Source organism: Bos indicus x Bos taurus, chromosome 10 (assembly GCF_003369695.1).
Source record: "Bos indicus x Bos taurus breed Angus x Brahman F1 hybrid chromosome 10, Bos_hybrid_MaternalHap_v2.0, whole genome shotgun sequence".
Taxonomy (NCBI): Eukaryota; Metazoa; Chordata; class Mammalia; order Artiodactyla; family Bovidae; genus Bos; species Bos indicus x Bos taurus.
Window position 1 is genome coordinate 61,811,632 of NC_040085.1, and position 26,677 is coordinate 61,838,308.

The 26,677-nt window shown below is 39.0% G+C and overlaps 1 protein-coding gene across 13 annotated transcripts in view; it reads left to right on the plus strand.

Moving 5' to 3' along the window:
- KTN1 (kinectin 1) overlaps window positions 1-26,677 on the plus strand; it is a 112,913-nt gene that overhangs the window by 803 nt on the left and 85,433 nt on the right. The window contains exon 1 of one of the 13 annotated variants that reach the window (XM_027554176.1): window positions 414-437. The exons of the other annotated variants lie outside the window; for them this stretch is intronic. The gene's annotated coding sequence lies outside the window, so the exon portion shown is untranslated. Of the gene's footprint in view, window positions 1-413; window positions 438-26,677 lie in introns of those variants that run through there. 13 annotated transcript variants of the gene reach the window in all.

A 26,677-nucleotide genomic window follows, 5' to 3' on the forward strand; every position in this document is an offset into this window, starting at 1 on the left:
AGTGGGGCGGTTGAGGATGGGAAAGCAGCGTGAGGGGAGAGTTTGGAAAAATCTGGGGACCGCCCGGGAGAAGGGGGAAGTTATTCTTCCTCTCCCTGAGGGGTGTGTCTTCCTTACGGATTCTCCCTCCTCTCTTCGGTTATCCAACAAGGAGATTTTTGGCTTCGGGGACCTCGACAGAAAACCTAACCTGCAGTCTAGAGAAGTCGTACGGTAATCAGACGTGGGCAGTGCTGCCCCGCGCGTCGGTGGTGAAGGAGCATGTGTGTACCGGAGACCGACAGCCCCAGGCGCGGGGAGCCGCATCCTAACCTCAGCTAAGCTGCACCCTGATTAAATTCAGGAACGGGTTGTTTAATACTAGCTGTTCTTTTTGGGAGGAAGGACGAATCTTAAGTTCATGGTTGGGCCTATTCCAGGAGAGGATTCCTTAGCAGGTATCTTAATAAGCACTGCTTAAAAAGCTGCAGTTGGAAGTTAACTGTTCAGAGTTATGGGGTTTTTTGAGATGCTTTGTGGGAACCCTTGAGAAATTTAGACAACCGTTTTCTGCTAAAGATAAACATCTTGAGGTGAATGAACTAAACACCCTAAATTGTGTAGGACTTCTCTTAAAGTTTGAATTCTTGGTTAATTAGGTTGTTCTTTTCACTACTTCACCTAGCAGGCGAATGGTATCACTGTTTCCAGCTTGGCTGAACTAGTTGCTGCTGAGACTGGTATGATTGTCCCAAGAATAACACCAGAGTACTCTTGAGTTGATCTGTTTTGAGTAGACATGCCTTGCTATAAATACTTTCATATTTAATGTGTTATCTGAGAAGTGGCCCCCCCCCCACCCCTGTCTCCGACCCCCCACCTGCTCTTCTTTAAGGATATAACAAGAAATAACTGGGTTTATTGTTTGTAGATTCTAAGGAAAATTCATTAATTCATCCTTTCCCCCTGCCTCCAACATTGAATTAGAAATGTCTCTTTTAATTTTGCAGCCTTTAGCAGTGTAACTGTCTATCAGATGCACTTAAAGAGTGAGGCATTCTGTTTACCTTTCTGAGATTCATACTGAAACTTATAACAAAGCCTGATGAAATTTTTCTTAAAAATATTAAGCTCTTTAAAATTATAAAGAATACTGAGTATTGTATAACTCTTATGGGATCAGGGTCAACATTATGAAGAGCCATTAATTTACCATTTTGTTTCCACTTTAGTTTTTCCGGATCCTTTAATATCATAGTCTCTTCTGCTTGATGCAGATGTTTTCTTGATTGTCTCACTCCAAGCCTTCTTAGAGTTTATAGACGTTAATCTGCTTTTAGTAGGGAGAACATTCTAATAATTAGATATTAAATGACAGTCAATATGACATTTATGAAGGACCTGAGGTTAGTGAAGGACAGGGAAGCCTGGTGTGCTGCAGTCCATGTGGTTGCAAAGAGTGGGAGGCGACTTAGCGACTGAACAACATGAATAAATAAAGTTGAGTTTCATTGTTTCCTCTTTCAGTATTTGTGAACATGACTTTGTGTGTTCTGATCTTAGAAATGTAGTTTATGTACAAAGCACAGGTAAAACATTGGTTTAGATAAGAATAGAAGCTTTTTCCCCCTATAAACAAAATTAAGCAGAAAGGGGGAAAATTATTAGTATCATGACTAAGGAGTTTGATTTAACTTAACCTTCTGTATCTGAGCTCTTGAAAGAGAAAAGTAATGGCAGTTTATAACCGTTTGCATGCCAGGCTATTGAATTGGTGTTTTAAAGTCCACTCCCCTACCCTCAGTCTTTGAGATACATTGTAGCATAAGCCGTTTAGGCTCTTAAAATTAATTTTTAAAGTGATATAGGGTTTTAATTGGTTTTATCTTAAAAAGATGAAATAGGTAAAATAGTATACTTTTAGTTTTTGTTATTTAGTCAATAAGTTGTATCAAATCTTGTCTGACTCTTTTGCAACCTCATGGACTGTAGCCTGCCAGGTTCCTCTGTCCATGGGATTCTCCAGGCAAGAATAGTGGAGTGGGTTGCCTTTTCCTTCTCCAGGGGATCTTCCTGACCCAGAGATCGAACCCGCGTCTCCTGCCTGGCAGGCAGATTCTTTACCACTGAGCCACCTGGAAAGCCCATACTTTTAGTACTAAGAATAATTTCAGTAATGACTCTATTAGGAAATCTATTATTTCTAGGAAATGTGTAAGATGAGTTCACTTCTTTTTAAAAAAGTTATGATTTTAGTATTTTACCTATCACTTTACTACAGTTAAGAACTTTAACCTCACGTCAAGTTTCAGCAAAGTGATTTGCATACTACATGGGACTTACACAAAATGAATTGTTCATACTCCCCTTCTTCCAGGGGAAGTATTTAAGGTTTCTCTTCTTACTAATTACTCTCCTTCTTTAGTCTTTATGATTCGTCCTCCTCTTGAAGTGCTCTTGGTTCACTTTACTTTCTATATTCCTCTGATGATCTCATCCAACGTCATGGCTTTAAATACCTATATGCTGATGGCTTCCATTTTTCTATCTCCAGCCCAGACTTACCTCCTGTGTTCTGTAAAACCTGTTCTGAATTTCCTTTTGGATGTGAAGTAGTAAACTCAAACTAAAATTCCATGTTCCTCTTTAAACCTGCCTAAGGTGCAGTGTAATCTGTCGTACTAGATGACAGCTCTGTCCAACATTCAAGTGAAAAGAAAATGGAATCATCCCTGACTTATTCATACTTGGTATTCTTGGCTCAGTCTTATTTTGAAAATATATCCAGAATCAAGTCACTTCTTACCACCTCCATTGCTCACTAGGCTAGTCTAAACCAGTCTTCTCTCTTGTCTAGATTTCTGCAGTTAAGTTCCTGATGGGTTTCTCTGCTTCTGTCCTGGCTCTCTGCAGTCTTTTTCAGCAGAGCAACAAGATCATAACTCTCTCTTCAAAAATCCTGCAGTGACTTCCCATATGCATCGTAAAATCTGAAGTCCTTATGACCTACAAGGTCTTACAGAATCATCCTACTCTCCGCATCTCCCCTTGCCTCTCCCAGGATAGCGACTGCTCTGCCTCCTGCTTATTTGGCTCCAGTCCCACTGTCTTAGGGACTTTATGCTGGTTGTTTCCCCTCCTTGAATCACTTTTTCTGTGAGGTATCTCTATGAGCCATTCACTTGTCTCCTTCATACCTGCTCTTTAATTGTTTTTCAGAAGTCTGCTTTCCTGCTTAAAGCTGCACTTCCCTGCTTGTGATCCCTGTTCTGTTTTCCATAGCAATTGTTACCTTCCAACAAGCTCTAAAATTTGCTTGTTGATTTTGCTTATTGTCTCTTTTCTCTGCTCCCAGATATACTCTACTGTAACCTCTATGACAGGGCTTTTTGTCTGTTTTGTTTATTGATGGATCCCAAGAATTGCTCAGTGGTAAAGAATCCGCCTGCCAATGAAGGAGAAATGGGTTCAATCCCTGGTTCGTGAAGATCCCCTGGAGAAGGAAATCGCAACCCACTTTCCTGTTCTTGCCTGGGAAATCCCATGGACAGAGGAGCCTGGCAAGCTACAGTCTATGGGGTTGCAAAAGAGTCAGACACAACTTAGCAATGAACAACACCAGTGGTTTAGGGCAGTGCTTGGCACATAACATAATCTCAATAAAGATTTTTTAAAATTTTGTTTATTACAAGTGAATTAAAATCTTTATCTCCTGCAGGGTTTTTCTTTTTTTTTTTTTACTGTGATGCATATCTCAGTTTTGGACACATGTGGTTTTCAGTTTGCTCCTTTCCTATGAGCAGACAGAGAGCACAAGAAAAATGGCTGGGAACCTTTGGGAACACCTTGATGGAGGAAGGGATGTTGGAGTTGTGGTGGAGACCTTACCTGTCCCATGTGATTAGGATCATTGGTTAGGTCTTTTAAAAAGTTGCTTAAAGCGAGAACTCAAGGTATCTGTGCACTTGGTTTTAACTTTAAGCAGGTACTTTTATTTGCCTCTCATTTTATTTGGATCAATCTCTTGTCTTTGAGTAGAGGTCTCCTGATCTTTTTGCTATGCCTCATACCCTAAGAGCATTATCTATGATTTCTAGTATTCTTTCTTTAAAAAGTAAAATGAAACTTTCAAACTTCAAAATCATTCTGGGTTTTTCCAATCCTTATTAAGACCTTCCAAAGGATTTAACTTAGTTTTGTAGAAATGAAAGCTTGATCTTTATTCTGTCATTTAATTGATTTATAGAAATAAAATATATAAGTGAGTAGGTGTTAGCCAGAACATTTAGCTTTCTGTAGACACCAGCCCCTGTATTTTTAACCAAGGGGACAAATGTCGTTTAATTCAGTGAGAGGTTCTTTAAGATAGCTTCTATATTGAATAGTTCTCACAGGATCCTAGCTGTCTACCATTACTAGTGGAGAATGTCATTTATCCACATTTCTTTATTTTGATTCTCAGTGACATCTGCAATTGCTTATCAGAACTTATATGATTTTTAGTAATTACATTGTATATCAAGAGCCTTGATGATGTGCTACATTCTCACTGGAAAATGTGTGATGATTATTATTTATTCTTATACATGAGTCACTTAAGTTGCCAAGGAAACAGTCTGGTCTGAAAGTCAGTAGTAACTAGGAGACCTGTAGGTCTTAGACCTTATTAACTAAACTTCTGTGCAAGTTTCTTGTCTGGAGAATCCCATGGACGGAGGAGCCTGGTAGGCTGCAGTCCATGGGGTCGCTGAGGGTCGGACACGACTGAGCGACTTCACTTTCACTTTTCACTTTCATGCTTTGGAAAAGGGAATGACAGCCCACTCCAGTGTTCTTGCCTGGAGTATCCCAGGGACGGCGGAGCCTGGTGAGCTGCCGTCTATGGTGTCACACAGAGTTGGACACGACTGAAGCGACTTAGTAGCAGCAGCAGCAGCATGCAAGTTTCTTATTGTTCAGTTCTTTAATTGTGTAGCGTGTGGTGTAAGTGGATAAAGTGTGGGTGCTAGGGAGTCCGAAGAACTTGGCTTTGCTTCTTAAAACCACTTACTGTATGTGTAGATTTACCTGCCCAAGACTCATTTGCCTTGCTTATTTTATCTTAGTAGTTGCTACATAAGTGATAGCTAACATTAGGGTGCTTATTTGCTGTTTAAGACTTTGTAAATACTTTATGTATAGTATCATATTGACTCCTCTCCACAGCCTTATGAGAGAGATGGTATTTGATGGAAACAGTGGAGGCAGGTTAAGTAATTGTCCAAAGACATAAAGCAAAGAAAAGGAGGAACTGGAATTTGAACTAGATATTCTGACTCTAGAGCCCATTCTCATCCATTGAGCTGTTTTATAAGAATGTTTTCTGGAAAAAAAAGAAGCACTGTTCATGTGCAGTTGTCTTTTGTTAGGTATTATAAAATTTCATTAAGGTTATAAAGATTTCTTTCCCATGGAGCTAGAGGATTAACTCTGAAAGCTAGTGACTTAAATTTGAGGACCTAAAGTTTTCCAAGGAGAGAAAATAGTAAAAGCTACTTAAAACCAAATGCTATAAAATATTTTATATAGAAAGCAGTAGGTAGACTATTATCTTTTTAATTTATAAGAAATTTTTTCAGTCTTAATTCGTATGTATGTGCATTATAAGTTACTGCCATGTGATCTTGTAGGCATTGCTCAGTGGTTATTTCGGAAAGGCCAACCCTGATCATCAAAATACATGTCCTCTTTGTCTGAGCTTTACATTTTTCTTCATTGCATTATCAGTTATTACCTAACATCATAAAGCTGTGACCAACCTAGACAGCATATTAAAAAGCAGAGACATTACTTTGCCAACGAAAGTCCATCTAGTCAAAGCTATGGTTTTTCTAGTAGTCATGTATGGATGTGAGAGTTGGACTATAATGAAAGCTGAGTGCCCAAGAGTTGACGCTTTTGAACTGTGGTGTCGGAGAAGACTCTTGAGAGTCCCTTGGACTGCAAGGACATCCAACCAATCAACCCTAAAGGAAATCATTCCTGAATATTCATTGGAAGGACTGATGCTAAAGCTGAAACTCCAATACTTTGTCCACCTGATGCGAAAAACTGACTCATTTGAAAAGACCCTGATGGCTGGGAAAGATTGAAGACAGGAGGAGAAGGGGACGATAGAGGATGAGATGGTTGGATGGCATCACCAACTTGACGGACATGAGTTTGAGTAAGCTCTGGGAGTTGGTGATGGTCAGGGAGGCCTGGCGTGCTGCGGTGCATGGGGTCGCAAAGAGTTGGACACGACTGAGCAACTGAACTGAACTGATAATTTATGCTTATTTATTTATTTGTTTGATATCTGTTTCACCTGTAAGAATATAAGCATTATGTGGCAGAAACTTTGTCTTGTTCACCACTGCGAACTGTGTTTTTGGTACTTAGGTACTGCTCGCCAGATTTAATTTTTTTAAAAATTAACTTATTTTAATTGGAGGTTAAATACTTTTCAATACTGTGATGGTTTTTTGCCATACATCAACGTGAATCAGCCATAGGTAAACATGTGTTCCCCCCATCCTGAACTCCCTATTCAACCTCCCTCCCCACCTTAACCCTCTGGGTTGTCCCAGAGCACCTGCTCTTGGTGGCCTGCTTCATGCATTGAAAATGAGTGAATCAGTTGTCTGGTGTTTGCAAACGATTGGGACTCATTGAGCCTTCTGCTTTCCTTGTCATTTGTGCCATCCTCCTCCTCCATTAGCATGACTAGTTGATTTACATGGAATGCCATGTAAAGTGAGACTTCAAGAATAAGGGTTTCAAGTTGACTCTTGGGAGGGGGATGGAAAATAAAATTTAATATGCGAATTTCAGCAAAAATACTTCTCTGCTTAGTAGCAGTTAATCTTAATTGATCAGTAATGTAAGTTTTCTAAGTGAAATATGTACATAAATTATTTAGTGATTGCATATGTCTAGATCTATTTATCTTTGAAATAAATTTGAACAAGCTACATTGAAAGCTCCTCAATGTTCTGAATGCTGTGTTGTTGAACACTTGTTTCCTTAAATTTTAAAAATCCACACACCGGTTGAATTTATGTGCTTCTGGACTGTACTTGTTTACTTTATTGGGAAATCATGCTTATTTGAAATGTGTTCTATAATTATTTTACATAGTTTTCATAACCTGGATGTCTCAGGTGGCTGAACGTGATTTCTGTGAAGTGAATTTCTCAAGCTTCTCGTATAATTTGGTATTTTCATTTCTGGGTATAGTTTCAGTTACTGTGGTGTATAATCCTTTTTTGTATTTTTTTTTTCCTAAACACTATAAGTGGGATCCTTCTGTATGAGTTTATTTGCAACTTCCTTTTTCCCCTCAACTTTATTGTCCTAATATTTTTCTTCCATGTTATATATAACTTTGATTCATTCACTTTCACTTCTACATGGAATTTCATTGTATGTATATTTTCTAATTTATTATCTGTTGATGGACATTTGGGTAGTTTCCAGTCTTCTTTTACTATTATAAACAATGCTGTTATGAATACCTTGTATGGCTCTGTTGGTGCACTTGCATCTATACTGTCTCTAGGTGGTGTTTTAAAAAATTTTTTTGTTCTTACTTAAAATAAGAAATAACTTTCACATTATGAGACTCAATACATTATCAGATATAAACATATATAACTAAATTTCTTGGGGGGAAAACCCTATGTGTTGCTGCTGCTGCTGCTAAGTCGTTTCAGTCATGTCCGACTCTGTGCGACCCCATAGACGGCAGCCCACCAGGCTCCCCCATCCCTGGGATTCTCCAGGCAAGAACACTGGAGTGGGCTGCCATTTCCTTCTCCAATGCGTGAAAGGGAAAAGTGAAAGTGAAGTCGTGTCTGACTCTTCGCGACCCCATGGAATGCAGCCCACCAGGTTCCTCTGTCCATGGGATTCTCCAGGCAAGAGTACTGGAGTGGGGCGCCGTCGCCTTCTCCGCTATGTGTTGCTAATTTGTTTCATTAAAAGTACAATTGCTAATCAAGACCTACTAAGTTGATTTTTGTTACCTACTAATGTGTTGAGATTAGCAGTTTGAATGAATTGTTTTGGACCTTATATCGCGCTTGGAGTGGAACTGCTGAATTGTAGGAGAGGTTCATTTTCAGCTTTAGGTAGTGCTGAGTTGTTTTTAGGTATAATTGTAGTACCAGTTTATTCTCCACATTCTTGCCTATATAGTTGACCCTTGACCATCTTGGGGGGTTAGGGACGTTGACCCTCTGTGCAGTCAAAATTCATCCTATAATTTATAATTGGCCCTCCATATCCCTTGTTTCTCTCAAACCGTGGTTGGGCATCTGTTGTGTTGTACTGAGGTAGTTACTATTGAAGAAAATCTGTGAATCAGACCCTTACATTGCACTCCGGTGTTGTTTAAGGGTCTACCTTACATAATAATGGTAAATAATAAAGTTAGACAGCCGGTTGGGCATGAATTGATATCTTGTGGGTTTTGCATTTTTGCTTATGAGTGGAGATATATTTTCCAAAATTTGCTGGCCATTTTTGTTTCCTTTTCTCAGAAATGACTGTTGGGTTTTTTTTCTTTATTTTTTAAAAATAATTTTTGGTTGTGCTGGGTCTTCGTTGCTGTGCATGGGCTTTCTCTAGTTGTGGGGAGCAGGGCCTACTCTTGGTTGAGGTGCGTTGGCTCCTCCTTGTGCTGGTTTCTCTTGTTGCAGTGCACAGGCGCACGGGCTCGAGTAGTTGTGGGTCGCATGCTCTAGAGCAAGGGCTCAGGAGTTGAGGTGCACAGGCTTAGCTGCTCTGTGACATGTGGATCTCCTCGGTCCAGGGATTGAACCTTTGTCCCCTGCGTTGGCTGGCAGATTCCTGCCTACTAGGTCTATACAGTCATCAAAAACAAGACCGGGAGCTGACTGTGGCTCAGATCATGAAATCCTTATTGCCAAATTCAGACTGAAATTGAAGAAAGTAGGGAAAACCACTAGACCATTCACATATGACCTAAATCAAATCCGTTACGATTATACAGTGGAAGTGAGAAATAGATTTAAGGGACTAGATCTGATAGAGTGCCTGATGAACTGTGGACGGAGGTTTGTGACATTGGACAGGAGACAGGGATCAAGACCATCCCCAAGAAAAAGAAATGCCAAAAAGCAAAATGGCTATCTGAGGAGGCCTTACAAATAGCTGTGGAAAGAAGAGAAGTGAAAAGCAAAGGAGAAAAGGAAAGATATACCCATTTGAATGCAGAGTTTCAAAGAATAGCAAGGAGAGGTAAGAAAGCCTTCCTCAGTGATCAGTGCAGAGAAATAGAGGAAAACAATAGAATGGGAATGACTAGAGATCTCTTCAAGAAAATCCCAGGTACCAAGGGAACATTTCATGCAAAGATGAGCACAATAAAGGACAGAAATGGTATGGACCTAACAGAAGCAGAAGATATTAAGAAGAGGTGACAAGAATACGCAGAAGAACTGTACAAAAAAGATCTTCACGACCCAGATAATCATGATGGTGTGATCACTCACCTAGGGCCAGACATCCTGCAAAGTCAAGTGGGCCTTAGGAAGCATCACTATGAACAAAGCTAGTAGAGGTGATGGAATTCCAGTTGAGCTCTTTTAAATCCTAAAAGATGATGCTGTGAAAGTGCTGCATGCAATATGCCAGCCAATTTGGAAAACTCAGCAGTGGCCACAGGACTGGAAAAGGTCAGTTTTCATTCCAATCCCAAAGAAAGGCAATGCCAAAGAATGCTCAAACTACCACACAATTGCACTCATCTCACCTGCTACCAAAGTAATGCTCAAAATTCTCCAAGCCAGGCTTCAGCAATACGTGAACCGTAAATGTCCAGATGTTCAAGCTGGTTTTAGAAAAGGCAGAGCAACCAGAGATCAAATTGCCAACATCTGCTGGATCATGGAAAAAGCAAGAGAGTTCCAGAAAAACATCTATTTCTGCTGTATTGACTATGCCAAAGCCTTTGACTGTGTGGATCACAATAAACTGTGGAAAATTCTGAAAGAGATGGGAATACCAGACCACCGGACCTGCCTCTTGAGAAACCTGTATGCAGGTCAGGAAGCAACAGTTAGAACTGGACATGGAACAACAGACTGGTTCCAAATCTGGAAAGGAGTTCGTCAAGGCTGTATATTGTCACCCTGCTTATTTAACTTCTGTGCAGAGTACATCATGAGAAACCCTGGGCTGGATGAAGCACAATCTGGAAATAAAGATTGCCAGGAGAAATATCAATAACCTCAGATATGTAGATGACACCACCCTTATGGCAGGAAATGAAGATATTAAAGAGCCTCTTGATGAAATTGAAAGTGGAGAGTGAAAAAGTTGGCTTAAAGCTCAACATTCAGAAATCTAAGATCATGGCATCCAGTCCCATCACTTGATGGCAAATAGATGGGGAAACAGTGGAAACAGTGGCTGGCTTTATTATTCTGTGCTCCAAAATCACTGCAGATGGTGACTGCAGCCATGAAATTAAAAGACGCTTACTCCTTGGAAGAAAGTTATGACTGACCTAGACAGCATATTGAAAAGCAGAGACATTATTTTGCCAACAAAGGTCCGTCTAGTCAAGGCTATGGTTTTTCCTGTGGTCATGTATGGATGTGAGAGTTGGACTATAAAGAAAGGTGAACACCAAAGAATTGATTATTTTGAACTGTGGTATTGGAGAAGACTCTTGAGAGTCCCTTGGACTGCAAGGAGATCCAACCAGTCCATCCTAAATGAGATCAGTCCTGGGTGTTCATTGAAAGGACTGGTGTTGAAGCTGAAACTCCAGTACTTTGGCCACCTGATGTGAAGAGCTGGCTTATTTGAAAAGACCCTGATGCTGGGAAAGATTGAAGGCATGAGAAGGGGATGACAGAGGATCAGATGGTTGGATGGCATCACCGGCTCCATGGACATGAGTTTGAGTAAACTCCGGGAGTTGGTGATGGACAGGGAGGCCTGGTGTGCTGCGGTCCATGGGGTCGCAAGGAGTCGGACATGACTGAACTGAACTGAACTTAGGGAAAGTCCTTGTTTTTCTCTTTGATAGGAGTTCTTTTATGTTCAGAATACTAATTTTTTGCTTATCACACATCGCAAATGTCTTTTCCCACTTTGTGGTTTGTATTTTTCATTCTCTTATGGTTTCTTTGTTAATAAATGTTAAACCTTTTAATTTAGTAGAATTTCTCAGGATTTGTGTTTTATACTTTGTGTCTTGTTTAAGAAATCCTTTTCTACCTCAAGGTTGTAAAGATATTCTTGCATGTTGTCCTAGGAAGTTTAATGTTACATTTCATAATTCTTTCTCAGGAGTTGATTCTTGTTTTTTCCCTTTTGTGCTGCTGGTGTATTTTCTCCAAAATTCCACTGCTTTGCATTTCAGTTTGTTTTTTTAAGTAGTAAAATATGTGAATTTAGTAGATACTTTTGAAATAAATCTTTGAGTTATTAGTATTATGTGCTGTCCACACCTTGCTTTTAGAGTCATAGGTGAATATTATGTAAGAGCATTAAGGTATGAATGGTTGTCTAGTAAACTTTGAAGTCTTCACTCTCCCCCAACCCCCATATGAAGTTAAAAATTTGTAAACATTTCAGTGATACCATTGTTTGCATGTGGTTTTCTGAAGTTATTAAGGACATTTGTTGTGAAGTAGTCTGGTTAGTTATTTTCTTAAAGTTGCAACTGTTTGTGCTTGATATTTTATGGTTATATTGTAATGCACTGTGAATGTAGACCTATTTCTCTGTATCCAGCTCGGAGTATACATACAATCTGAGGATTCATATCTTTCTCAGTTTTGGAACATTCTCGGCTCTTTAAATATGTTAATAACTCCCATTACTTCTCTTACTTCTTACTTCTCTTACTTCTTACTTACTTCAATTACTTCTCAAGTTTCTTCTCTTTTGGTTGACCTATGTTAGAGTCTGTTAGTTTATCTTCTGTGTATTTTAATTGTTCTTTCAGTTTTTTTTCTGTTTATTTTTCTATGCCTTGTACTAGGGTAGCAATTTATGTTTTTCTTCTGCTTCTGTCCGTTTAGAGTTTATTCTGTCTGTTGAGCCTACATGGCAGTATTTACAATTTTCAGTTCTTAGATTTGGAGTTGCTTTTTCATATACACCTGCCTGTTTCATTTGTCTCAGTTTTTGTTTTATAATCTTTTTGCTATTTTGTAAAAAGATTCCTTTATCACTCTGACAGCTTCAACATGCTCAAATTTAAAAATCTTTGTCAGACTGTTACATAAACTAATACCATCTGGTGTGAATTCATGTTTTTATTGATTTTTTTTTCCTCCCCACATTATTAAATTTCTTCCTGTGTTTTGGTTTATTTATTTATTGAGTACATTTTGAGTGGAGTTTTTTTTTTTTTTTTTTAAACCTTTTTTCCATCCCCCACCTCAAAATTATTATTTTTTTAACTGTTTCTACCTGGCTTACTCTTCATCTAGTTGCAAGCTAGGTTTGTTCTGAAACAGTTAAAAAGAGAAAGCAAGGTGGATAGAAGTGTTTCTAAGATGAAATCATATACTGAGAAAGAGGGAGGTAAGGGTGTGTGTGTATGTGTAGAGAGATCTCATGTTTAGGGGAGTATTGAATGAAATCTAAAACAACAGTTTCCTATAATGGAGAGGAATATAGAGTAGAAGAGCACAGAAAAATCTATGGGTCAAAGCAAGCAGCTCAGTTGTGTCCAACTCTTTGTGACCCCATGGACTGTAGGCTGGTAGGCTCCTCTGTCTGTGGGATTCTCCAGGCAAGAATACTAGAGTGGGTTGCCATTTCCTTCTCCAGGGAATCTTCCCAAGCCAGGGATCAAACCTGAGTCTCCTGCATTGCAGGCAAATTCTTTACCATCTGAGCCACGAGGGAAGCCTAAGAAGAGCACAGGGGTACAGTTTATGCTCTGAATTTCCCTTTTGCTTCATACTTGATTCTGGAACCATGTATATATTTTATATAATTATTAAAAAATTTCTAGAGGAAAGGAAATCCTCTTACACTGTTGGTGGGAATGTAAGTTACTGCAGGCACTGTGGAAAAGAATATGGAGGTTCCTCAGAAAACTGAAAATAGGATTACCGTGTGACCCAGCAGTCCCCCTTCTGGGCCTATCCAGGCAAACTTATAATTCAAGAAGATACATGCACCTGTATGCTCATAGCAGCAGTATTCACAACAGCTAAGGCATGGAAACAATCTAAATGTCCACCAACAGAAGAATGGATAAAGAAGATGTGGTACATATATATAGTAGAGTACTACTCAGCCATAAAACAGAATGCATTAATGCCATTTGCAGCAACATGGATGCAACGAGAGACTGTCTTAATACTAAGTGAAGTAGCTTACATGTGGAATCTGAAATATGACACAAATGAACCTATCTATGAAATAGAAACAGAATCAGGGACGCAGAGAGTAGATTGGTGGTTTCCAAGGGGGAGGGACTTCCCTGGTGGCTCAGAGGGTAAAGAATCTGCCTGCAGTGTGGGAGACCCAAGTTTAATCCCTGGATTGGAAAGATCCCCTGGAGAAGGGAATGGCAACCCAGTCCAGTATTCTTGCCTGGAGAATCCCATGGACAGAGGAGCCTGGAGGGCTATAGTCCATGGGGTCACAAAGAGTCGGACACAGCTAATACACACACACACACACACACACACACACACGCGGGAGGGCTGGGAGAGGGTTTGATGGCATTAAGCCATCATATTGGGAGTTTGGGATTAGAAGCTATGGACTGATGTGTATGGAATGGATAAACAACAAGGTCCTACTGCATAGTGCAGGAAGCTATGTTCAGTATCTTCTGATAGCCCATATGGAATCTAAGAATATGAAAGAGAATGTGTATATATATTGAGTCACTTTGCTGTACAGCAGTAATTAACACAACATTGTAATTCAGTTATACTTCAATGTAAAAACTAAAATTAAAAAGGGACAATTTGAACATCAGTAAAGACAATAACTAATGAATTGAAGCTAGTCAATTGTATGTTTAATCTTCAAGTTCGTAATGCTAAAAATTTAAAAAAAGTTGCTGTTGGGCTAACATTATTTTAACAATTTTGGTAAGTAAAGAAAAATAAGCATTTATCCTACTTTTCTTATATGAATTGTATCTCAGGGTAGCCAAATAGGTCATAAGAGAAGTTTTTTTCTGTAGATGTATTCTAGGTAAGAAAGAAAGAGGGGATAGACTTAGAATATCACCATTTTGCATCTCCTAATGAATAATGTCTAGGCAAAGATCTCCAGTAGTTGGTAACATCATGGAGACATTGAGGGACTTCCCTGGTGTTCCAGTGGCTGAGATTCTGAGCTCCCAACGCAAGGGACCCAGGTTCTATCCCTGGTCAGGGAGCTAGATCCCATGTGCCACAACTAAGAGTTCTCTTGCTGTAACTAAAGACCCCACATGCTTAACAAAAAGAATGAAGTTCCCGGATGCCACAACTAAGACCTGGTGCAGCCAAATAAATAAACTTTTGGAAATGTGCCACGCTGTCTGTGCCTTAGTCTTGCACTGAGGTCATACTCCTAAATCTGATCTAGCCTTTAAATTTAACTACCAATTTATAGGAAATAGAAAAGACAAAAACAAAAACTTGTTAGCACTGTGGGGATTCCATCGACAAAATTCATACTGAGAATCTCTACAAGAAAACTACCTGGTTTTTCCAACCCCAAATTCTCGGATTACAAGAAACTGAATAATAGATAAAGGGATGACAAATGAAAGGAGACAAGAAATAAACATCATTCAATACAGAATAACTGAAAAAATATTTACACAGCAGTTGGGGAGATGTGAATACTGGCTTGATATTTGATATTAAGGGATTATTTTTAATTTCAAATTTGCTGTGAGGCTGGATTTTTGCCCTTTTTCCTCTCCAGGCTTAGGGCTTCTATAAAGCTATAGCACTGTTACCATAGGTTTAAAGTCTGATTCTTTTTCTTAGATACGCTCCCCTCACCTCCCCCTGAAGCTGCCCCCTGCCTCTCTCATAGACTCTCTAAGACTGACAGGTGGGTCTGAGCCTAGCTCCCATCAACTCTGCTTTTGCCCTGGATCCTGGTGCACATGAGATTTTGTGTGCAGCCTTTAAGAATGAAGTTTTTAGTTTCCTCCAGTCCCAGGGGGCTCCTGCAGTTAAGCTCTATTGGTCTTCAAAGCCAAGGCCTCTGGATGGCTCATCTACCTACTGCCAGAACCTTGACATGGGGCTAAGAACTCTTAACGCCTCTGGGAGAACCTTTGCAATACAGTTATTTTCCAGTTTGTGGGTTGCCCACCCAGAACATTATGGGATTTGATTGTATCATAACTCCGCTCCTCCTACCGATCTCGCTGTAGTTCCTTCTCTGTGCCTTTGGACTGGAGCCCACCAGGCTCCTCTGTCCATGGAATTTTCCAGAAAAGAATACTGGAGTGGGTAGCCATTCCTTTTTACAGGGGATCTTCCTGACCCAGGGATCAAACCCGGGTCTCCTGTATTGGCAGCAGATTCTTTACAGTCTGAGCCACCAGGGAAGAAGCCCTTACGTCTTTAGTTATAGAAAATCTTTGTGGGTAGTTTCCAGTTTTTTTCATTGATGGTTGTTCTACAAGTAGTTGTGAATTTGGTGTGCTCATGAGGGTAGGTGAATTTAGGGTCTTTCTACTCCACCATTTTGGCTGTTCTATAAAATCTTTTTTTTTTAATTTGATTAAAAAAAAAACATGTTTGTTTTTGTCTGTGTTGAGTCCTTCTTGTGACACGTGGGTCTTTTTTTCCTTATGTGGGCTCTTTATTGCAGCTTTTGGGCTTCTCTCTAGTTGTGGCACATGGGCTGTAGAGTGCAGCGGTCTAGTTGTGGCATGAGGGTTCCAGAGTTCGTGGGCTCTGTAGTTGTGGCGTGTGGGCTCTCCGGCTGTGGCCTGAGGGCTCACTAGTGGTGATGTGAGGGTTTAGTTGCCCCGTGACGTGTAGGGCCTTAGTTCCCCATCAGAGATTGAACCTGTGTTCCCTGCCTTAGAAGGTGGCTTCCTGACCACTGAACCACCAGGGAAGCCCCATCTCTTATAAAGTCTTAATGAAAGCTTTTTGTGTAACCGTTGGGTGGTAGGCGAAGGAGGCAAGCTCTCTCTTTTCCTTGTGTGAAGTATGGACATTTCTTTTCCTTTAGTTTACCCTTTGCTGACTTGGAGTGTATAATGTATATAGTCACTCAGTTGTGTCTGACTCTTTGGGACTCTGTGGACTATTGGGAGCCCACCAGGCTCCTCTCTCCATGGGATTTTCCAGGCAAAAATACTGGAGAGGGTTGCCATTTGCTGACTTGGACCCCTTAAAAAGTCCCAGTTTTATGTACCTGTCTCATTTCTACTTCCCCAACTTATAGCCTTGTGTTTCCTGTGATAATCTTGAGTGGCCATTAATACTTTCAGTTCCTATATCATATTTCCTCTCTCCCAGGATTTCCCTTAATTTCCAGAAAACATGTCTATTTCAAAGCAACTTCTGTAACGTTTAATTGAAAGAGTTTTCACTTCCAATTTAAGAAATAGAGTCCTTAAATTAGCTTTAAAATCATGGTTTAATTTATAATTTAAAAATACAGTGAATTCAGTTTAAGCTTAAATTATATTATGAAAATAATATACGCACAGCGGAAACAATGTAAACATTCTGAAAGATTTAAGATGAAAAGTTACCAGACACGTACCCAGAAGTCACCATAGAGTTAATGGCTTCTGTTGTGTCCTTTCAGGAGCTCTCTAAGCATGTGTGGGCATGACTGTGTTACTTAAAAGGGAATTTTCTCTGTATGTAGTAGTGATAGTCGCTCAGTTGTGTCCTATGGACTGTGCCTACCAGACTCCTCCGTCTGTGGAATTCTCCAGGCAAGAATACTGGAGTGGGTTGCCATTTCCTTCTCCAGGGGATCTTCCCCACCCAGGGATCAAAACCTGGGTCTCCTGCATTTCAGGCAGATTCTTTACCATCTGAGCCTTGTGCAACTTGCTTTTTATGTATACTTGGTTTATTTACGATATTTTTGAATGTCTTGCCACTTTACATGTGAAGCTCTACTGTAAGGTTATTTAATCATTTCCCTAATGTTGGACATATGGTTCTTTCTAATTTTAAAGTTGCTTTACTAACAGTGAACACTCTTTTTAGTGTGTCTTTGTATTTGTGTGATTACAATAAACTACCAGAGAAGGAGTTTTCTCTATTGAAGAGTATGCATTATTCTTATATCTGTCTAGGAGATTGCATTAGTTATAACCAAGTTAGCACTACCTGAGAATACTGGTTTTCATACTTCCTAGTTCACGTCAAATTTTGTAAATACAGTTTTATTGAGGTATAAGAGGTATAATTGACACACAATGAACTGCATGTATTTAAGTGTACAATATGATAAATTTTGACATGTGTACACTGATGAAACCATCACCACAATCAGGATGGTGTACATATGCATCATCTCCAAAATTTCCTCATTCCTGTTTGGTAATCCCTCATTCCCACATGTTCCTTCCCTGCCAATTTAAGGTGGAAAAGGTAACATTGTTTTAATTTGCATTTCTTTAATATGAGTGAGGTTGCAATAAAATATATATATATTTGTTGGATATCTTTTTCCCCTCTAGGAATCTTGTAAAGGTGTCCTTTAACCTTTCTGTCTTGTGTTCATCTTTTTCTCACATTTTTGCTGATGTTTGTAAGTTAAGGCTACCAGACCTTTGTCTTTTTTGAGTTTAGTCCCTTATTTTTTCTGTAAAATCTTTACAGTGTTTTCTGGGTCAGTTTTTTCCGTTTTTTCCTTGATGGCTCTGAGTATTACATGAGACATAGGGGGAAAAAACCTTTTACAAACAAAATTATTTTACATGAAAAGAAATACATTTGTCTTCTGATTTTTCATGGTTTAATTTTTTAACCTTTAAAAGTTTGGTCCATAAATAATTTAGTTAGGGGCTTTAATTTTTCCCCAAATTGGCTACCATTTATGCTGATGCTATTTATTAAATCATAGATTTACTTATTGATTGGAAATGGCTCTCTGATATTATAGTAAAATTTTCTCACGTATTTGGGGCTTTTTATATTACATTTATTTGGCAGTTTTTGGGCAAGAGGTAAACATTCTTGTTTCCTAGTGAAGTTTTCCAATAGTTCCCTTGGAGTTTTTTGAATAGTATTTGACATTCTTATCTTGTCATTTACATTTCATGTTTAGTTTGTGAAATGATATTAAGTATTATGTCTTTTTGGGAAATAGGCAAGAATAAATATATTATTTTATCATTTTAGTACCCTCATTGATGAGTGACCGAAGGCGATGAACTTTAGCTTAACACTTTTTAACTTCCCTGGTGCTCAGACGGTAAAGAATCTGTCTGCAGTGCAGAAGACCTGGTTTCAATCCCTAGGTTGGTAAGATCCCCTGGAAAAGGGAATGGCTACCCACTCCAGGATTTTTGCCTGGAGAATTCCAGGACAGAGGAGCCTGGCATGTTATAGTCCATGGCATCACAGAGTCAGACGTGAGTGAGTGACAAACGCTGTCACTTTAACACCCTGGCAAAACTTTCCTAAAGGATGATAGGGTTTGAAGTATGTTTTCTGTTTGTTGATAAATTTCATCAATACCATGCATCAGTTATTAGGAATGCCTTGTGGTAGTGGAATTGGACACAGTTGATGAGGTTTAGGGCAGTTAGAGGGCCACAAGGAGAAGTTACGGGAGGAAGATTGTGGATCAAAACTAGGAAGAATATTCTAATGTCTTTATAGAAGGAACTTATGGGAGGTGTTTATTCCTAATAAGCATAAAATCACTGACCATTCAGCTGGATGTAGTTGACTTAGATGGCCTCTTCCAACCTAGAGATCTTGTGAAGTAGATGTTAAGACTGTAGATTTTAGGGGAAGGAAGTCTTCTGTATATGGTGTAACTGTGTTACAGATACATCAGTGGTATGAATTTCATGTTCTAATGTTAATTTTTTGAACAATTTTGATGATTTATAATCATCTTTAGAAACTGATTTTATGTATTGATTTGAAATACTAATTATTTAAATGTATTATTAAGTTTCTGGTAGTAAAGCTTTTAATTTGTATAACTTAAGTTAGCTTTCTTTACAGAATAAACTTAACCAGGTTATTTCCTGTGGATATGTTTTAAAATGAACAGTGTCTTTTCCTGAGAAAATGGACTAGTTGGGGCTTGATGGATAAGCAAAAATCTGAAGGACTGGCATAACTCTCAGAAGCTACCAGCTATGCAGATCCATTTCAGTTTTTTGGAGAAGCTGTTCAAACTGATTTATCTAGTCTTGTATTAAAGGGAAAACAATGAATGGTTAAAAGAGAACCAATAGAAGTTTCATGTGTTGTGACATGATACCTAATGGAGAAATTGAATTTCATCACTCATCTCTGGCTTTAGTTGGATTTGTTTCAGATTGGGGTAGCAGTACTCTAGATTGGGTATTGCTGAAATAATTTAAGGGATGTGTTAATAAGGTGTGAGTCATAGAAATAAGTATGTGTTGCAGTATACAAGGAGGAATTGCACCTCAGCTTTAAGATTCCAGTGTAGTCTGTTAGGTTAATTTTAGGAAGTTGTAAATGAAGTTCCCATGTTAGGCAACTCAGTGTTTGCTTTGTTAAAGTATTTTATCTTTTGATTGGTTTGAATCTTTTCCTCTTGTTGTAAAAGATAATTGTATACTTGTATTATGGACCCTGGGGCGGTTATAATTTTGTTGTAGTGACAAACTAGAGAATAGAAATTTAGATAAGTTTTTGTATTTTGATGGCCTTTTCAGGAATTGATTAATTTGTTTTTTTTTATTGGTTTGTAGAATCAAGTTTTAAAAAAATTTTATTGTAGATTTAATACACTTGTAAACTTTTAAACTTTTTCAGCTATGCAATATATAAGATGAATTCACTTATTTTCTTGTGTTTTCTTGAAGTACTTTATACATTTTTTTAAGTTGTCTGGATGTCTTTATTTGATCTGAATGATCAAGCCTTTCCTCTACTGATTTGAAATAATTTACAATAAACTAAATTAAAAAAATCAGTTTGGATCTATTTTAGATTTTGAGTTCTATTATTCTCTCTTCATTTATCTTCGTTGCACTGCAATATATTATGTTTCTATAATTGCTAGACTATTATGCCCTGTCCCATAGAATTCTGTGAACATGTACATAAAAATAAATGCTCTAGGATTTTAGGAAGAGGAGAACTATCTGTAGGCATGGTGCTTGAGCTGGAAGAGTAGATCTCATTGACACTCAGGTTCGGTTTTTATACCCTGTTTTAGTTTTTAAAGTTGTGGTGTCTCTTTTGTTTGGTTCTGTTGGGTCTCTGTTGCTGCGCGTTGGCTCGCTCTAGCTGCGCAGGGCTGGACTCCTCTCTGGCCGCTCTCTTGTTGTGGAGCATGGGTTCCAGGGCGTGTGGGTTTCAGTAGTTGTGGTGCCAGCCTCAGTTTCCCCATAGCATGTGGAATCTTCCTGGGCCAGGGATTGAACTTGTGTTCGTTCCCTGCATTAGCAGGCGGATTCTTAACCGCTGGACCACCGGGCAAGTCCTATGCTCTGTTTTGGATGCTCTATAGGTACTTAACCTCATGCGAAGAGTTGACTCATTGGAAAAGACTCTGATGCTGGGAGGGGTTGGGGGCAAGAGGAGAAGGGGACGACAGAGGATGAGATGGCTGGATGGCATCACTGACTCGTTGGACGTGAGTCTGAGTGAACTCGGGGAGTTGGTGATAGACAGGGAGGCCTGGTGTGCTGCGATTCATGGGGTCGCAAAGAGTCAGACACGACTGAGTGACTGATCTGATCTGAGGTACTTAATCAGCTAGATCATAGATTCATTTAAAGTCAGTGTATCTATTTGTCCAGTACCGATAAACATCTTGTGTTCTCCATTCCAGGTTTTAAATTTAAGTGGAGAATAAAGTGAGCAAAATTTATAAATAAAATATTAGCCATATAATAATTAAAATGTATTTTATAGGACCGACAGTGCCCCCTTTTTTACCCTTACTCTGAACTAATAACTTTCCCATTTCATTAAGAAAATAGTAGCATCAGGAGGATAATTTACACAGACTTATACACTGGATCTACCTCCTTGCCTGTGCCTGTATATTCCCTAGATGTCTGTGCTTCCGTCTAAGGCCAGTCTCTTGAGTTGCACACCAAATTCTTTCCCTCTTGCCATTTGAAAACGTTGTCCCTCACCCCTCTCTCTCCTGCCTCATCAGACTTTCCCCTTCTACTGGATCATCTTGATCAGTGTATTAACATGCTGTAATTTCTTCTGCCTATACAAACCAAATTCCCAACCTCATATTCCCCTCCAGCTTCCATTGCACTTTTCTTTATTACTTCATAGGAAATCTCCAGAGTCGTCTCATCTGCTGGAGTTCTCACTTTTCACTTCTTTTCAGTCAGGTTTTGATGATCACCACTCTATTGTTTTGGTCCAAGTTACCACTAATGTCTCTGTTGCTAAAATCCAGTAGTCAGTTTCTAGTTTTCATTGTACTTTATTTACTAACACCATTTAACAAAGTTGATTCATCTCTCCTTCTTGATATATTTTATTCATTTAGCAACCAGAGTGACATTCTCCTAATTTTCTTTTTATTTTATTCTCAATTGTTCAGGGGCTCTGTCTTGAGACCTGGGCTCTGTTTATCCTCATTCCCTTGGTGATTTTTTTCTCTAAGCCATGGTCCTTCCAATTCTTTGTCCTCTGCCCCTTTCAAATGATCTCTTCAACCTCATCTTTTACTACATTTCCTCTTGTACATTGTACTTGTCTTTATTGTTCTTGCTCAAATGTGTCAGGTGTGTTCCTGTCTCATGTACTGTATATAAGTTGTATGTAAATTGTGTAACAGTGTTACACTTAATGGATGATAAAATAACTATACAAAGTGAATTAATAGACTGTTGTGGAAGATGGTAGTTGAAAAGATACTTTCATTGTAATGATTTGAGCTGTGTTTTGAGGGATAAGCGAAGATTTGATAAAAGGAACAAGGCAAAACTTTGTGGGTTTGATACTAGAAAGGAGGGGCAATTGGACTTTGTAGAAAGTCATTCCTTTTGGTTTCCCGATTTAGAGTCTGCTGTGGCTTTTTACTGCTAGTTTTGTCTACTTAGTTGACTGCTAACCTTCCGTATCTGGTTATAGTTTATATTTCTCAAAATCATATCTAGAACTCCCAGACAAAAACTTACTCCTGTATTCTTGAACTTGACATGTGATTTCATAGTTTACAGATTTCTTCCAAGCTGGAAGCATTGGTGTTGTCTTAGATTCCTTCCTAACTTTCACCATCCCCTAATCTCCATTGACTTAATTCACCCTATCAGATCTATTTAGCCTATTGAAATAGTCATTTTAATTGGTTTCCTTGCACCTGTGTTAACCTATCCATTGGATTTTAAATTTTGATTGTAACTTATTTGTAGAAGTCCTAATTGATTCATATCTACCTAATTACTTTTGATAGTTTCTATTTTTTACTCATTCCCCAGTTTCCTCTTAGTTACTTTATGTGTGTAGGTTATAATCTATATCTACTAATTCAGGTATCTTAAATCTTTAGGGATGTGATTCCTTAGTTTATTTCTGTTGCCTCTTGCTCATGGTGGCTTATCTCGTGTTCTGTCATTTTGTGTTATGGGCTCTTATCTGAATGACAGTATTTGGGAATCTTGAGCTTCCTGGCTTGAGGGAGCAACCCAGCAAAGAAGATGTGCATTCATTTTTGTCACATGCACTATGGGTACCACCAACTTGGGACCGCTTAAATATTTTGTCTTGGCATTTCCAAGATCATGTAAGTAGTTTGGACTTTAGCTCTGTGTAAGAAGAGACCCCTAAAACCAAGTCAGAATTGGGACCAAAAGTCAGGACTCTTGACTTCATTTTAGTGCTTCATTGTACTACTAGACTGTAAATAAGTGGTGGATGACTAAGGATGGTGACAGTATCCCCTTTGAATAAGCATAGATGGGAAGAGGAAAACAGAGTAGAAGCTAGAGGGGTTTTACAGAGTTGTAGAGGAGATGTTCTATGTATGTATGTACACATACATACCTATACTCTAAACATAAAGCAGAAGTGTCTTATAACTTAAACACAAAGGCGTTTTGTGTTTAAAAACTTTGTGTTTAAGTTATAAGACACTTCTGCTTTATGTTTAGAGTATAGGTTAAGATCCTGGGCTATAGGGCCACATTTCTTAAGATTCACATCTATATGTTACTACTTTGAGCTTTGTGGCTTTAGATAAGTTACTTAACCTCAGTGCCTCACTTTCCTTGTTTTTAAAATGGGAATGATAATAAGGTTTTGAGAATTAAATGAGATATTCACAATAGATGCTTAAAGTTCTAGCATAAAGTAATTGCTCAAAAATGTTAATTGCATGTGATAAATAGTAAGAAAATAAGTAAAATGTATTTAAGTTTTAGTTGATTATTAATTTCCTCATGTTGGCCTTTAAATATATTTGCCTTCATTATGTGATTTCTTCCAATGCAAACTTATTAACTATTTGGCCCCATGTTGTATAATTAGAGGAAGTCTATTTAAAATTTGGTTCACTTGACAGAGGTATCTCTACTGCCGTTAGCTGTTAATTACATTAAAATTGTGTTCTTTTAAAGTTTAAGGTGTGATTAAGTTAAAAGGTCCTTAATATTACAAAGGGAATGTGATAATATGGAAGAAATTAGCATTGGTGACTTTTGCTGTCATCTCATAATCTGAGACTCTGCTTGTCTCCATGTTTTTCTATTAATAACTCAACAAATGTATGTTGAATTGCTACTTAGATAGTATGGAGTTGGTACCTGATTCCTGTCATCTTGAAAAATGAAAGTGAAGTCGCTCAGTCCTGTCCGACTCTTTGCCACCTCATGGACTGTAGCCTACCAGGCTCCTCCCTCCATGGCTCCTCCCTCCATGGGATTCTCCAGGCAAGAGTACTGGAGTGGGTTGCCATTTCCTTCTCCAGGGGATCTTCCCGACCCAGGGATCAAATCCCGGTCTCCTGCATTCCAGGCAGACACTTTAAACTCTGAGCCACCAGGGAAGCCCCTCCTATCATCTTGAGTTAAATTAATTCTGTCTCAACTTCTCCTTCCCATTTCTTTCACTTTTAAGTTGGCCACCCCCGCCCCACTACTTCCTTTAAAAATCTTTCTGTCTTTCATCTTTTCCGTGTATTTCTCTGAATTTCATTCCCAGTTCCTTCTTGGCACCTTTCCCCCTGCTTTGTATTACGCTTCTACCTATGGGTATAATGTAAAACTGGAATACAGAATGAAGCAGGGAAAAGACTACTAGAGTTTTGCCAAGAGAATGCACTGGTCATAGTAAACACCCTCTTCTAACAACACAAGAGAGGATTCTACACATGGACATCACCAGATGGTCAATACCAAAATCAGATTGATTATATTCTTTGCAGCCCAAGATGGAGAAGCTCTATACAGTCAGCAAAAACAAGAATGGGAGCTGACTGTAACTCAGATCCTGAACTCCTTATTGCCAAATTCAGACTGAAATTGAAAAAAAGTAGGGAAAACCAGTAGACCATTCAGGTATGACCTAAATCAAATCCCTTACGATTATACAGTGGAAATGAGAAATAGATTTAAGAGACTAGATCTGATAAGAGTTTCTGAAGAACTATGGACTAAGGTTCATGACATTGTACAGGAGACAGGGATCAAGACCATCCCCAAGAAAAAGAAATGCCAAAAAGCAAAATGGCTGTCTGAGGAGGCCTTACAAATAGCTGTGAAAAGAAAAGAAGCTAAAAGCAAAGGAGAAAAGGAAAGATACACCCATTTGAATGCAGAGTTCCAAAGAATAGCAAGGAGAGATGAGAAAGCCTTCCTCAGTGATCAGAACAGAGAAATAGAGGAAGACAATAGAATGGGAACTACTAGAGATCTCTTCAACAAAATCAGAGATACCAAGGGAGCATTTCATGCAAAGATGGGCACAGTAAAGGACAGAAATGGTATGGACCTAACAGAAGCAGAAGATATTAAGAAGAGGTGGCAAGAATACGCAGAAGAACTGTACAAAAAAGATCTTCATGACCCAGATAATCACGATGGTGTGATCACTCACCTAGAGCCAGACATCCTGGAATGTGAAGTCAAGTGGGCCTTAGGAAGCATCACTATAAACAAAGCTAGTGGAGGTGATAGAATTCCAGTTGAGCTCTTTCAAATCCTAAAAGATGATGCTGTGAAAGTGCTGCATGCAATATGCCAGCCAATTTGGAAAACTCAGCAGTGGCCACAGGACTGGAAAAGGTCAGTTTTTATTCCAATCCCAAAGAAAGGCAATGCCAAAGAATGCTCAAACTACCGCACAATTGCACTCATCTCACACGCTAGTAAAGTAATGCTCAAAATTCTCCAAGCCAGGCTTCAGCAATATGTGAACTTTCAGATGTCCAAGCTGGTTTTAGAAAAGGCAGAGGAACCAGAGACCAAATTGCCAACATCCGTCGGATCATGGGAAAAGGAAGAGAGTTCCAGATAAACATCTATTTCTGCTTTATTGACTATGTCAAAGCCTTTGACTGTGTGGATCACAATAAACTCTGGAAAATTCTGAAAGAGATGGGAATACCAGATCACCTGACCTGCCTCTTGAGAAGTCTCTATGCAGGTCAGGAAGCAACAGTTGGAACTGGACATGGAACCACAGACTGGTTCCAAATAGGAAAAGGAGTACATCAAGCCTGTATATTGTCACCCTGCTTATTTAACTTATATGCATAGTACATCATGCAAAATGCCGGACTGGATGAAGCACAAGCTGGAATCAAGATTGCCAGGAGAAATATCAATAACCTCAGATATGCAGATGACACCACCATTATGGCAGAAAGTTAAGAAGAACTAAAGAGCCTCTTGATGAAAGTGAAAGAGGAGAGTGAAAAAGTTGGCTTAAAGCTCAACATTTAGAAATCTAAGGTCATGGCATCCGGTCCCATCACTTCATGGCAAATAGATGGGGAAACAGTGGAAACAGTCAGTGACTTTGTTTTTTTGGGCTCCAGAATTTCTGCAGATGGTGATTGCAGTCACCATGAAATTAAAAGATGCTTACTCCTTGGAAGGAAAGTTATGACCAACCTAGAAAGCGTATTAAAAATCAGAGACATTACTTTGCCAACAAAGGTCTGTCTAGTCAAGGCTATGGTTTTTCCAGTGCTCATATAGGGATGTCAGAGTTGGACCGTAAAGAAAGCTGAGCACCAAAGACTTGATGGTTTTGAGCTGTGGTGTTGGAGAAGGCTCTTAAGAGTCCTTTGGACTGTAAGGAGATCCAACCAGTCCATCCTAAAGGAGATCAGTCCTGAGTGTTCATTGGAAGGACTGATGTTGAAGCTGAAACTGCAATATTTGGCCACCTGATGCGAAGAATTGACTAATTTGAAAAATCCCTGATGTTGGGAAAGATTGAAGGTGCGAGGAGAAGGGGACAACAGAGGATGAGATGGTTGGATGGCATCACTGACTCAATGAACATGAGTTTGAGTAAACTCTGGGAGTTGGTGATGGACAGGGAGGCCT